This window comes from Panthera tigris, chromosome C1, assembly GCF_018350195.1.
Source record: "Panthera tigris isolate Pti1 chromosome C1, P.tigris_Pti1_mat1.1, whole genome shotgun sequence".
Classification (NCBI taxonomy): domain Eukaryota; kingdom Metazoa; phylum Chordata; class Mammalia; order Carnivora; family Felidae; genus Panthera; species Panthera tigris.
The window spans coordinates 195,212,862-195,226,099 of NC_056667.1; the positions used below are offsets into that span (position 1 = coordinate 195,212,862).

Sequence of the window (13,238 nt, forward strand, 5' to 3'; positions counted from 1 at the left end):
AGTATTTTTCTCCATTGGCCTTGGTTCTACTGGCATAAACTATATCCAGTCCTGACCAGGTGTGTGTGTGTGTGTGTGTGTGTGTGTGTGTGTGTGTTTGTGTGTGTGCGTGTGTGATTCTGTGTATGTGAGTGTGTTGTATGCTATCTTTCAAAACGGAGACAGCTATGAGTATCTTAAATGAAACAGTGCAGATCATTCTCTATTATTGAACAAAAAAAGCTTAAATGAATATTTACACAGATTAATCATAAAAGTAATAATACAAGAAAAAAATTACTCAACTAAAAAATCTTTGGGAAGAAGAAAGATCAGAAAGCATGTTAAAACATACATATGCATATATACAATTTATTTGGTGGTCTCTTTTTTTTTTTTTTTTTTTTTTGCTTAGAATGACTAGGGATGACTTCGTGGCTCAGTCAGTTGAGCGTCTGGCTTCAGCCCAGGTCATGCATGATCTCACTGTTGGTGGGTTCGAGCCCCACATCGGGCTCTGTGCTGACAGCTCAGAGCCTGGAGCCTGCTTCAGATTCTGTGTCTCCCTCTCTCTCTGCACCTTCCCTCTCGCACTTTATCTCTCTCTGTCTCTTGAAAATAAATAAATGTTATTTTTTTTAAAGTGATAATATGAGTTCATTGTACCCCTTTCAATTACATTGAAATGCAGAACATGAAACATAAAAGTTCACTAAGAGCTCAGTCTCTACAGACAACTACCATTTACATTAGGTGCACATTACTACAACTGTATTTTTGATTTGTTTATAAACAATTGTAGATGTACAAATAGGAATATACTAAAACCAATATATTTTAAACTACTAGCATTATTACTATTAATTTTTTACAAATAGAGCAATATACATATTGCTCTATAACTTATTTTTTCACTTAATACACGGTCATCTTTCTGTGTAGATATTTATAGATCACTCCATTCTTTTTTACTATTTCATTTTTCTCCCTATGTATGCAGAGCACAACTTATTTGACCATCTTTTATTGATCAACCATTGTGCTCTTTCCTTTTTTACTATTAAATATAATGCTATAATAAACATGTGTGGGGTGTGTGTGTGTGTGTGTGTGTGTGTGTGTGTTTGGGGGTGGTGAAGGGCAAGTTGAAACATTAGGTCAAGAATTTAAAGAATTTAAAGACCTGGATCCTGGGTGCTGCAGTGGGTTAAGCGTCCTACTCTTGATCTCAGCTTAGGTGATGATCTCACAGTTCATGGGTTTGAACCCCATATTGGGCTCTGCACTGATGGTGTGGAGGCTACTTTGGATTCTGTCTCTCCTTCTCTCTGCCCCTCTCCGCTTGTGCATGCTCTCTCTCTCTCTCTCTCTCAAAAATAAATAATAAACTTTAAAAAATAATTTAAAGATCTCATTACTAAGAGATATTGCCAAATTCTAGCCCCCAATATTATATCTATTTTTATTCCCTTTATGCTTGCCAGCAATAGCCACTATTATCTGTATTCTTAATAGCTCTCTCTATATATTTCTAAAAGCCTATGGCCTCACTGATACAACTAACAAATCTAGAGAAATAAACTAGCTGAGACATAAGAGCAAAGATGAATCCTACCAAAACTGTCAGTTGTGTTGCTAAGAAAGCAACTTGAGGTGTTCATGCCCTTAATAATTAAGTTTTGTGCTGTAAAAATATTGACTATACTTTATTTCTCTGTGTAACAACTCCCATAGTCTTCTGATAACCTTCATTACAGAAAGTTAATTGTAAGGATATTATGAAGAAACTTATACAGCACTATTATAAATCATAAAACAAATACACATCATCATGGAAATTTCAGGTTAGGTAATGCATCTTTGTACTTGCTAAGTGCATTTTTACAAAGTATATAAATCAGAGGAAAAAAACATATACACATGCAGAGAACATTTTTGCTACTCTTTCACAACTGGGTTCAGATTTCCTGAGTCTTGTTCCATATATATATATATATTATATATATATATATATGGAACTATATATATATATATAGTTCCAGCCCAATAACTAAGTATCTGACGATTATACAGATTTTTCATTGATTATTGTTCTAAATCCTGTAGACTTGTAAAACAATAATCACTTTCTATTCAGCTCATCAATCATAAAGAGTACCAACTCCTTACATAATGGGAATTTTACACAGATCTGGCATCCTTTAATTTAAAGAAAATAGGCAAGAAAAGATAATACATTTGAGGGGGTGGCTTAATAAATCTTTTAAGGTTAAGTTCTATAATAAAATTGTTTTTCAAGTAATGGTTACTCAGTCTTAAGTTTGCCATGCATTATGAATGTATTTCTTTTGAAGACTATATTTTTAAATGTAAATTTGCATGTTTTCCTTTTTAAAAGCACCTACAGCCTCAGAGTTCACCAATTCAGTTCAACTGAAAATATGCTAGAAACACTCCATGGGTCAAAATTTAGCAAATGAGTCCTCAGTAGGGTTTATCTCATTTTATGATATATGGTAAATAGTAAAAAGTAATTCCTTACATTCAAAAGTTTTCTAAGGGTTTACATGGTAAGTTTTTAGGAATTGCTTTTGAACGTTTCTTCTTAATTGTTTAAACTATTCATACCCTTTGCACTGGCTCCCTTTCTATGTCACCTCTGAAATGACAAAACGGTGAAATATACTATGTGGAAAAGATCTCCAAGATGCTTTGAAGCACCTTCTTAAACTGAATATTATTTCTAGATGTTTCATCATCATTTAATAGGTCATTTAAAGGTGTTTCTAAAAATATTCTTTGAAACATTCTTTACAGTCTGTCTTTCCCAGTTTAGAACAAATGTATCAACTGGTAGTCTAATGTTAGTATTGGACATTGTATGTCTACTATAACTTTTCATTTTTTTCTGTCAATAAGACAGATCTCCTCATACAAAGTTATGTTTGTGACATTCATAACTCATACAACAAGGGTTTCAAAGAACTGCAGAAGGTTATGTTAAGAAGAGACATCTCCTACAACAGATTGCTGAAGCAAACAAAAAGTGAGGTGGTGAAGAAGGCAGGAGTTTTTTGCCTCCTGCATTCAACATGCAGGTTATGGGGATAAAATGCAATTGAACATCTTGGGATGTAATGCTTTTCTAGATGTTCTAGAATCTCCTCCAATATTTGCATGTCATACAAAAATGAGAAAGAGTTTTTCCATTGGGGCATTGAGAAACAAGAAAGAGAAAACAGTATTTTTTGTTTAAAAAACACTTTTTCTTTAGGACAGTACAGGAATAATCATGCAAAGACATCACTCAATATCAAAGGTACAAATCATATGGCATCAATCAAAATCATAATGCTTCTTTTGCCATCTGACTGGTGTTAATGTTAAACATGTCAATGAGAGCTCCTTCTCTGCTTGAGCTTCAACAAATTCATTGATTCAAATGATGCAAGTCTTTATGGAGAGGCTCATCCAAAAGCTACACATATATCCTCATTTCCCTGCTTCTAACATCCTAACCCAACAGGATGTACCATTTTGGGTAATTCTTTTCAAATGGTCATTGATTGAAGCTGAATCTATAAACATTTGCATGACTTGTATGCTTAAAACTGAATAAAATATTGCATTTCCAGTGAAAAAATTAAGAATATGTGTATGTATTTAAGGGGATGTCAGTTCTGAGTTTTCCATATGTGACATTAATTCTTACAGGCAGCAATCATGAGATAATCATAAAGCAGTCCACTTGGCAAATTTCGGCCTTCATTACACTTGAGATATTTTGTTTTTTACTTTTGAGAGTTAAACTATGGTCAAAAATTGGCTATATAACTGCCTTATAAAGGTTCCAATGAACAATTATATTAAAGAAAGACTAACTAGAAAATAAAACAAGGTAATTTTTCATATTTATGAAAAAAATGTTATAAGTGACGTTCTACTGGATGAGCTACTGTAAGTCCAATGATCTCTTGAAAGGAAGAATTTAATCATGTAAGGAGAACACATTCACATTTATGTAGAAATGCAGATGTTTACAACTTTTGGTGATAGACTTAAACTATATATGTAGCAATTAATTCAATTAATTATAAACTATTAAATATTTATATTCATATAAAATATTTCTCTTAAAATATCTTGCATATTTTAATTTTTAAAAAACAAGGAGAAAATTCAAGGAGATTTTTATTTGCTTGTTAAATGTGGCAGTATTGTTCGAATTATGTTAAAATTAAAGTAATAAATGCAGATTCTGAGCAAAGAAATTGAGAAATAAAGATGACTATAAAATAATATTTTATGAGAGCATTTGCATATGTTGGCATAGTAAAATGGCATATGTGAGTATTAGTATAGAGGTTTCTTTCCTTTTTTTAATTAAAGACTATCATTATAAAAGAAAACAGTTGCAGTTTTTCAAAATATTTCTGACTTTCTATAAGAATAGCCATTTTCATAAAGTAGATTCAAATAACATTTAGTCTTAAAAACCTGAAAGGGACATTTTCTTGACAGTGATTTAGGAAGATTATGAAAAATTAATGGTGTCCTTAAAGTGTTAGAGAAACATATGTGAAGCAATGTCTCAGGAAAAAGTAGTAACATAGCAAAAAAGTGAAAAATATATACTTAATATACATGTACATGCAGTTATAAATATATGTTGGAATTAGTATCATACACTAAAAAAAAGGAAACCACATGTCGGAAATCCCTTCTCTGATCTTGACCAACCAAATATGTGTTACTTGAAGCATGCTCATTTGTCCTATGAAAATTTGCATTAGAAATTCATCCAGTAGGTCCTCAACATCTACTAATGAAAAAAATGAATGAGTCAAACACCTCTATGATTGATCATACAAGAAGTAACCTAGTATCATTTGTTTTTACTAATAGAAGCCATTAAGATAAAGCATCTGTACAAGGAAAAAGATAAGGGAAGGCCCATGAGTAATAAATGAGCAGTATGGTTATATAAAGAACAAATCATGACAGACAAACCTGATTGCTTTTTCTGATAGAAGTACAAAATTAATGAATAAAGGGAGTGCAGTACAAGTAATATATTTGGGTTTTCACAGAGTATTTAATTCAATGTTTCATAAGCTCTGACTTACAAAATTAATTCAAATTGGCCTGGAGATGATTATTCTCAGATGGTTTGAAAACCATTTAAAGAGCTGTAAACAAGGGGTAATGATAAATGGCAAAAGACAGAGCTGAGAGGAGGAGTGAACTGTCACTAAGGTTGATTTAGGTCTTGGGTTTCAGTATCTTCATTACTAACATGCAATATGGAATAAACAACACACAAATGAAATTTGAAAACAACAGTAAATTGGAAGGCACCATAAACATAGGAACAGTAAAATAGTCAAGAAGATGCAAGTGGGAACATAAAAAGGGACTATACAAAAGACTGCCCATGCTAAAAAGGCAAGTGTATGTTAAAAGAGAGTTTGGATTTATTATAAGCAAACAAAGCCAGACAAACCTGGCAAAACAGGTTAACAAAGTAAGTGAGCACAATCCCGTAAGTAATGCATTATGGAAACTCCTTTAAATAAGTATGCACAGATTCTGATGCATGTCTCAATTTTGACAGATTTATAAATGGAAAGGAGTCTTGGATTATAGTTTAACTCAAATTCTGATGTTCGATATGGTACTCCAAATAGGATAATATATATCCTTAAAGAGTGACTTTACATATTCCATTCTCTATTTTTCTTCATATAGATTATCTGCAGAAAAAAAAGGCACTATAATTTGACTATTCTTTGACACTGAGCACACTTACAGGTCTTCTCTTCCCTCATGAGTGCAGGTGAAATGTATGTAGGGAATATCACCTACACAAAAGATAATCACGAAGGTAAACCTTTTGTAAATGACTTTTGGATTATCAATGGCACAGTGCTCCCTCTTTATCTGTGCAAATAATTGAGAGTCGATTGTACACACATATAAGGAAAGATAAATAGGAAGACAAATGACTTCCATGAGAAGATTATTACTTTACTCCACTTTATCCCCTTCTATTGGATAACTCAACAAATTAGAGGGAATTCAGAGCACTGAAACAAAAATGATAAAGGCAATAAAGCTATCCACTTATGAGAGTCAATTAAATGAGCTAACCCATTGAGTCCATTTGACAGCCATGAGTGGTGTTACATGGGCAACACCTAGTTTTAGGCTGAAAATCTACAAGAGGAGAGGAATTCTTTTCATGGGATAAGAACAGTTTCCCTCCTACTCTAATTCTCAGATAAAGAAAACTATGATTCAGAGAAAATATTATTGCCTAAGTATTGTTAACAATTTTGACTTAGACTTTTGTTGTAGAACTATTTCTTAACGACTTAAGAACCAAGTCTTGATTACCCATGGGTAAAAAAAAAAATCCAAATTAGAAGATATTAGTGAAAATCACAGTGATTTTTGAAATTAGATAGACCTAGGTTTGAATATTGGCTCTGCCACTTATATAATATGTATGAATGTGATAAAAGCTCCACATCTGAAAAATAGAGATAATAAATTTAACTTAATTCACAAATGTGTTAAATGAGAAAATAGGCACTCACTGAAATGTTAAAGAGTGGAATAATAAATAGTAAATAGTGGGAAAAAGTCACATTTGGTTTTGAAATATATACAAAAATGCCTATGCTTCCCATATTACAAACTTGTTTTTTTTTTTTTAACTGTCATCCCTAATTGGAAGGAAAGATGGTAGAAAGAGCATGATATCTGATCATAAAGTGTTAAGAGTGACTACTACTTCCCCACCTACAAATTATATGACTTAGGTAATTTATTTACAGCCTGAATCTCATAGTTCCAATTTACAAAACTACAGGTCAGTAGATGATAAGGCACAGGAAAGGATATACAGTGGATACAGAAAAAAATATTTATCTTCCTTTATCCTCATCTGTATCTTTCCCCACCCAATACCTACTTTCACTATCTGTTTGTTTTATTTCCTTTAATGCACATCTCTCTTATGGCAGGCATATTTGACATCATCAGTCTTGACACCCAAACTCAATTTTGGGTAGAAACTATATCTTGTTTATGTTTTCTTTTTCAAATTTTCATAGTTTAAAAATTACCAAATAATATATTTGAAATTACTCTAGTTCAGAGCGTTACATTAAGGAAAGATTACATATTATTAGCTTAAGTATTCCTACATGTGTTGTCTTTGTTTTGTGAAATCACAGAGATGGAGGCTATATTTATATCGCTCAGTCTTTCATCACTGAATACAAACGGGTGACGAATAAAAGCTTTCTAATAGATGACAATTAGGCATATACACAACCTCCTTCTGCTCATCCCTGACCCTTTCAGTTTGGCAGAGTATGGGGAGCCTGACATCTGACTGAAGAGTGAGGAAATAGACAGCTGGGCTTAGGTCATCTTCTTTACATATTTATTTTTGACAGTTGTAGGTTATCTTCACAGGAAAAACTATAAAGTAATAGAAGTATATTAAAAATAAAACTGGGAACTGTAAGAGCAGAAATTCCCTCTTCTCAGGAAATTTATTTTATTAATGTCCTTTAAATACAGTACCATGCCTTCACCATTTCTTCAGCAAGTTCCTTTCTTCATAAAGGAAGATGTGCCTCCCTCCCTCCTCCAAAACCCAATACTTTCCCCACTGTTTTGTTCCATTGAGTTAAAACACTTATTAAACAGAAAACATTTCAATTACCTGGAAATATAACCTTTCTAATAAATCCAGGTGAGCAATGGTAGAATGAGTTATCTCTCAGAGTAGTGGTTTTCCATCTCCAGGAGTATGTAAGCCATATCGTTAAAAGAATAGAATGAATGTTGAGAAAAAGAGTCTGCTCTGAGAGTGAATCAATTCCAAGGAGTTTCCACCACTAGGGACCTCAGAAGAGAAAGAAGGACCCCCTCTGTATTTCTTGAACATTTCTGAATTGAAAATGATTATTGAGCACCAGGTTATTTTCCAGGTACTGTGGTAGGTACTGGGAATACAGTGATAATCAAAGCATGGTTTCTTCCCTTCAGAAGGCCTACTAAGGAAGAAAAAAATGCAGAGGAGATTATAACATGATGTGATAAGTGTAGTGAGATAGATATGTATTTGGGGGTTATGATAGCATAAGGGGGTGGCACTTAGCTCAATGGGACATACAGAGGGCTCTTATTTCCAGTCTTTCATAACACAGAAGCCATATGTTTATGTGTAAGAATTTTTACCATCTTTTACTATGTCAACTTGCTGTTTCAATAGTAGCTAAGATAGTCCAAGACACTAAACTAAATGATGCCATTGCTCAATGGAAAATATAAAGGATTTTAGTTTTCTAGTAATAAAAGCATACATATTCATTGCACAGAATTGGCAAATAAAGAATAGACATGGAAAAAAGACAATATTAGCCACTATTAACATTTTTGTGCTATTTTTATCCCAGTTTTTCCCTTTTCTCTCTCCACATATAAGCAAATAGATAATTATAATAAAAATGTATCATTGTATGTATTAATGTAGAATGTACATGTATGTCCATGGGCACATACATGTTACACCTATAGTAATGCAAATAATTTTATATTCTAAAAAAATCCCAATATTATCTAATAGTTATAAACACTTATGTGAAAAATAATAATTGTACCTTGTTCATAAACTTTTGATAACTAAAGAAGTCTATGTAAAGAATTTAGAACAGTATCTGAGATATAATATGATGCCAATAAACATAGCTGTCATTAGCATTATTGTATTGCCTTCAATATCTTTATATCAGGGTCACCTGTTTCCACAGATAATAAGGGATAGGAACACTATTTTTTTTCATGAAAAACTATTAAAGGTGATCAAATAGATACACATTATGTCTGTCCAGAATGCCAATTCTGAGAATTTCTCCAGTCCTGTCTTCATAATTCATTGCCATGATTATGTTGGGAGTTGCTGTCATCTGGCCTCTGTTAACATGGCCAGGGGTCAATCAGACTCCTTCCCTGAAATTAATTATTAAAAGGAAACAAACAAACAAAAATTCATTCTTATTTTGGGTATCTCGATTGAGAGCTATCAGCACAGGAGTAGTTGGTAGTCATATTTTCCACTATGTAGGTAAGAGAAGCAGATGACATAAGTGTTGGAAGAAAAAAAAATGAAGTCAATTCTCAGAAACAGAGATGAGGAATGGATACAGTATTCAGATAGTCTTTATATTTAGGATTCCCATGTTTCCTGAGGCTCTACTGCCCGCCCCCCAATAAAAAGAAAAAAAAAATTGTCCTTGGGTTTTATGAAATAAATTTATATTACTATCATAAATTCCCTTTTTGCCTAAGCTACTTTAGGTCTAACCACTTAATTTTATGGATGAGGTAACAAAGCCCCAGAATAGCTAAATTACTTGCCCAATATCATACAACTTTTAAATTGCAGACATGAAACTGCAAATAAGATAGATTTAAGTATTTAATCACATCTTAATTTTACAGAATTTCTAATACAGCAGCTGTCCCTTGTATTGGGCAGATAGAGAGAGGAAGAGGGAAGGGACAAGGCTAACACATTAAAGCAACAACTTGCCCTGCTCTTCCAAATCCAGCAATGTTGAGAAGAGAGATCATGGCCAGATGATATGTACAAGTCATATGAGAAGATTCTTTTTTTTGTATATAGTTATTTATTTTAAAAACATTTGTTTTAGTTTCAAGTTTTTATTTAAATTTCAGTTAGTTAACATACAGTGTAATATTAGTTTCAGGAGTAGGATTTAGTAATTCATCACTTACATACAACACCCAGTGCTCATCACAAGTATCCTCCTTATAACCATCACCCAATTTAACCCCATGCCCCGGCCCACCACCCCTCCAGTAACCCACAGTTTGTTCTCTTTAGTTAAAACTATGTTTTATGGTTTGCCTCTCTCCTTTTTATGCCCCTTCTATGTTCATCTGTTCTGTTTCTTCAATCATATGAGAAGATTCTGTAAACCTTCTCATTCAAAGTACATGGGTAGGAATATTTTTTCTAAAGATAAAACTCCTGAACTCCAAGAGCCAAACAAAATGTTCACATTCAAGATAAGACTACTGGCAGGCTTCCAACAGTCTCAAATACACCCTGCCAGGGACTTTACTCCTACCCTAAAATTTGTTTCACCTAATCACATCAACTTGTATCTTCTAAGAAAGATACTAGTAAATGTGCATCAGTGATAGGGACCAATGGTGCCTTAAAGAGATCACCCATCAACTTTTACTAGTGTAACCCTCTATATGGAAAATGTGGCCATAAACAAGAAGGTTTTAACACATACACAAAATCTCTAAAACCCATTGATGCAATACACTTCATTAAATAACGAGTACACAACATTGTTTTTTTGCTTATATTGCTTAGAGACTAAAGGACATTTCCACAAAGCAAACAATAACAGAAGTAAAAATAATTTTACTGTGATAAATAGAATGTATGTATAAATTTATGCAAGTCAACGAATACAACTTATAATAACATTACTAATGTCATCAATATCAGCTACACCCTATAGCTATAATTTTGTCATCAGTCTTTGTTTCCATACCACATCATCATGGTTCCTGGCACGTAGTAACTGTTTAACAAATGTTTGGTGAATTAATAAAATCTATTAACAATCCTCACCCTGCTGGGTTTCTCTGTGACACTTCCAGCCGCTCAGCACTCTACACAGCCCAAACAGCTTGAGAGGTGAAAATATGCACTCTAGCGAAGATAGTTCTAAACAGGAGGCCAGGGGAAGAGATTCTTAGATCTATCTAGACACTGGCATTAACTTTCCTCATCTATAAAACATGTCTACTGCTTTAAATATTTCTAAGAGCTAAATTCTAATAACATTCTAAGTTTTTTTTTAATGACAAGGAAGATGCCATGGGTACATTTTCAAAGCAGAAAAGGGTGAGAATCCTAGCTTTACCATTTATTTGTGACCTCAGGCAATTTACTTAACTTCTCTAGATTTTAGGTTTTTTCTTCTGTTAAACAGGAATAATATTTACTTTATAGAACTGTTATGGGAGTCAATTGAAATAATGTGTATAAAGCACTAGGCACAGTGTCTGACACTAACAGCTCAAAAATCATTACTTGGTATTATTGTTACTAGTATTGTTCATTTGTTCTTGTTGTTATTTATCTGCTCTCCTTTCTGAGCCAGGAACAAGTGGAGATTTCTTCATCTAATCAGAATTTAGTGGGAAAAGGTCATCAAGGAGACTAAACCCTGCAGCTCTAATACATAAAGGACAAATCAAGTAACAGCATCAAAGTGTTATTGAACTGTGTAGTCTTTGAACAGTCTAATAAACAGAAATTTTCTATTGCAGGTATCATCTTATTTTAAAGTAGGGCATAAATGAAATTCTAACTTATATTAAAGGAGGCTAGAATGATTATGTTTATTAAAGAAAGACACAGACTTTAAGGATTAAACATCAGTGCTGGAAGCACTTTGTGGAAGAAGGGTTGAATAAAGGATGTATTCATCTATCTCTTCCTAGATACAACCATCATAACAAATCTGATATTCACACAAGAGCATCATATGAGAGAGCGAAGACTTGGATGTGCAGCAAACTTACAGATGTCAACGAACTAGTGACTGGCAAAAGTGAGACCCAAACCCTGGCTGGCAGTTCCCTAAGGGAATGGCTAAGAATGTCAGTGTCCAATCACCTGCTTTCTCTGGCTAGTATGGTTCTACCTCAAGAAACACTATTGCTGCAAGGAAGCAACTAACATGGTGCTTATGATCAGGAACCTTGGCATCTAACACATGAAAAGGCACATACTTGATAGGAATTACCTAAATACCTAGCAAAAATGTCTTTAGGGGCACCTGGGTGGCTCAGTCAGTTAAGCATCTGACTTCAGCTGAGGTCATGATCTCATGGTTCCTGAGTTCAAGCCCCACAGTGGGTTATGCTCTGACAGTGAGAGAGCCTGCTTGGGATTCTCTCTCTCTCTCCCTCTCTCTGTCCATTCCCTGCTTCTAGTGCTTCTGTCTGTCTCAAAATAAATAAAGTTTTTTTTAAAAGAATGTTTGTTTGAAAACATATTAACTTTTCTTTTTTCATAGTCTTAGAACATCTTCTAGGAAATAATTAAAATTGTCAAAAAAAGCTCTGAAGGAAATAATCCACTACTGTCCTCCCTTTTATTAGAGCCCCATCTTTCCTATGGGATCTCTTTTCAGGTAAATATAGCTGAGTAAGAATATTTAAGAATTATTTTTAAAACAAAAAAGTACCTGGAAATTTTTAAGAATAATTGTAAAATATTTTCCAGTTAAGTTTAGTGAATTTGTACCATATACTTTGAATCATTCAAATATGTCTATCTTGTGTGATACTTGTCATGTAAAAAGAAAGAATAAAACTGCATTTCTGATTTAAACTTATTACTGGAAATAACAGATATGCCATTGTTATTAAGTTCAACATACAAACTATAGGAACAAATACGTAATCTCTAAACATAACAAGCTTCACTGAAAGATATACTTTAAGTAAAGCAATGCAAGGAATTTAATCATTATGAATGCATATTGATTAAGGACTAATGATGAGAACACATTCTGCTTGTTGCAGACCCAGTGAAAATATCTAGGTCCTAGGAAACAGGACCTAGATGGTAGGTAGAGGGAGAAAAAAAAAATCTTAGAATTCTTCAAATTCCTGGTTTGGAAAAAGATCTAATTAATAATGCAAAAGTAAAATTACTCAACTTTTAAAACATTTGTAGATTATCTTTTATTTTTTATTTATTTAAAAAATTTATTATTAAGATTATTTTATGTTTATTTATTTTAATTTATTTATTTTATTATTTTTTTTTAATTTACAGCCACGTTAGTTAGCATATAGTGCAACAATGATTTCAGGAGTAGATTCCTTAACGTCCCTTACCCATTTAGCCTATCCCCCTTCCCACAACCCCTCCAGTAACCCTCTGTTTGTTCTCTATATTTAAGAGTCTCTTATGTTTTGTCCCCCTCCCTGTTTTTATATTATTTTTGCCTCCTTTCCCTTATGTTCATCGGTTTTGTATCTTAAAGTCCTCATATGAGGGAAGTCATATGATATTTGTCTTTCTCTGACTGACTAATTTCACTTAGCATAATACCCTCTAGTTCTATCCATGTAGTTGCAAATGGCAAGATTTCATTCTTTTTCATTGCTGAGTAATA

At 33.1% G+C, this 13,238-nt stretch overlaps 1 protein-coding gene across 1 annotated transcript in view; it reads right to left on the bottom strand.

Moving 5' to 3' along the window:
* Positions 1-13,238, bottom strand: part of ERBB4 (erb-b2 receptor tyrosine kinase 4) — a 710,253-nt gene that overhangs the window by 658,165 nt on the left and 38,850 nt on the right. The window lies entirely within an intron of this gene.